General features: G+C 33.0%; 1 long non-coding RNA gene across 1 annotated transcript in view; it reads left to right on the top strand.

The window, feature by feature from the left end:
• The window catches only part of LOC108663683, a 1,672-nt gene extending 349 nt beyond the window's left edge, over positions 1-1,323 (top strand). The window contains exons 2-3 of the long non-coding RNA XR_001929691.1: positions 370-452; positions 1,283-1,323. This is a non-coding gene — a long non-coding RNA (uncharacterized LOC108663683). The remainder of the gene's footprint in view (positions 1-369; positions 453-1,282) is intronic.

Genomic DNA, 2,384 nt, shown 5'->3' with positions numbered 1-2,384 from the left:
GTGGTATTTAATGACTGGTGAGGCTAGAAATTTAATGGGAAATTTTGGCATGAAAATCTGAATTTTTACCTAATGTATAGACATGTGCGATTTATGGTTCGGACTGATAAATTGAATCATATTCACAGTCATTGAGGTATTTTAAGTATAATTGGAGTGTAGAAAGTGAAAGAAATCGATTTGGAGTTAAATTGGAGGTTTTACCCAATTACATTGAGAATAGTGCGAATTAGGTCGAATACCGTATTTAAACGGCTATTCGGACATTTTGCATCACATTTCGTGCATTCATATAGATTTATAGAGCTTGAAATAGTTTATGATAAATTTACACAAATTATTGAAATTTGTGTCACGTATGATGTATAGGTGGTGAATCCTTTACTAAGGGCAAAGAAATTGTACCCGAGGATCGGTAGTCAGAGTACTCTAGAAATTCGACTCCTGAAATAGTGAGTAACCTTATCATCATTTTAATTATCTAAAGTGGTCTTTTTATTGAATTTTGTGAAATTTATGGAAAATGAGTTTAAATGGTTAATTTTTAGGTTTTACAAACAAAATGTGTTTAAATGAAAAGATTTTATAAATTATCTTAAAATCGAATGATGGCTTTGAAAATAGAGTAACTGGAGACCACTTGATGTGTTGTAATTTTTTATTCTAATTGATGGCTTATGATAATGTGTTGGCATGACTGGCTGGAATTGTGATTTGTTAACTGTATGAATTGTTCTGTTTTATATTTACAGGATGGGTAGTATAATATTAGTCATGTCATGCTGTTAAAATTTTATTGTATGGTGGGTTTAGCTGGCTGCAGTGGGCTGGTTCTGTGGACCAGCCTTTTTAAAGGGCACGAAATCCGGTTATATATGTACCTCGGTCGGAGAGGAGCGTAAGGTATCTCCTGAGGTATGGTTAGAGTTTATGTCACGCCGAACCACCTCGTGATGATGAACTCCGCTAACGCCAAGGAACGACTGTGTTTTTAAAATAAAAACATGTTTACGTGTATACGAACTTTTTAACAGCCTTGGCGGACTCGGTTAAATGCCTCGGCCAAGGTATTCCCGAGAATGAATTTGGCAGGAGCCAAGCTTTTAAGATACTCATAAGCCATGTTGATTATTTAAATGAAATGAATATTTATGTTATGAAATACATATTGAGATGGAATATTTTAATCGTCTCCTTTAACTCGACTTTAGATATTTTGAATGATGTCTATTTACTCACTGGGATTTTATAATCTCAACACCCTCATTTCCATCCATTTCAGGCTCAGAATAGGTTGTAGATAGCTGATTTCATCGAGGCTACCATTGGGTTTGCATCCTCCAAACTGTAGGTTCATAGTTTTTTCTTATTTTTGGTTATTCGGGGGCCCATTGGTCATTGTAAATTAAGTTAAATACTTTGGCTTACTGTATTACAGTATGTATGAATTTATTTAGCTTTTACGCTACAAAAATTATTTACCGATAACTTTATAAATATTATTTTATAAGAAAATAGAATATTTTATTGAATATTTTATTATATTCAAATAATTGTAATTTCATTTTAAATGAAGGTTTTAGATGTTTAAACTTATTTTTGATTATGAATTACATGTTTTGTACTCACTTACTACATTTTTAGCAGATTTCGAGACCTTAGAGGAAAAGTGACCAAAATGCCCCTGTGAGGAAAAATTTATTTTTCTATTGTTTTGAATTGGATATAGTTTATAATCTCTCAAAACATGATTTTCGTAACTAATACTCATAGGGGAAGTGAGAAAAACTGATGTTAAGCCTTGTGAGGTTTCGATTGACATTTCGAGTAATGAATGTCTATCGGGACGTCGCGATGGTTGTCACGGGCTCAATGGGAGTTTCGGGTCGTGACATGTAAGCCAACAAACCCATGGGTACATGAAGGACTCAAAGTGAAAAAGGAAAATGGTAAGCTTAACACTATGTTTTAAAGCATACGGTTAGTTGAATATTGTGAGGCATTATGGTTGTTGGAAGGATTTATTTGCCTAAGCTAGTTGAAAATTATTAAGATTGTATGGCATGTTGTTTAAAAGAAATGAAAAAACAATATTGTGGATGGAGGATTGAGAAACAAAGTATTGAAAGTTAGATGGATAACGATGCATGTAAACTAGGAAATAATCGAGTGAAAGTGAGAATGATTGTTGCTGCCATATATGTGAATTATGTGTGGAAATATAAGATGGATTTGTGTAGAAATTATTTAGAAAGTTTGAAGTAGGCACGTGACATCATAAATAAGTTACCGGTGATATAATCTAAGGAATTTCTTAAGCAATGGATATAAGTAAGTTTGGTAAAAATGTGTTAAGATGTGAGTTAGTTGAAGATGGTTTCATG

This window comes from Theobroma cacao, chromosome 10 (assembly GCF_000208745.1).
Source record: "Theobroma cacao cultivar B97-61/B2 chromosome 10, Criollo_cocoa_genome_V2, whole genome shotgun sequence".
NCBI classification, from domain to species: Eukaryota; Viridiplantae; Streptophyta; class Magnoliopsida; order Malvales; family Malvaceae; genus Theobroma; species Theobroma cacao.
This window is presented reverse-complemented; position numbering and strand designations above follow the sequence as displayed.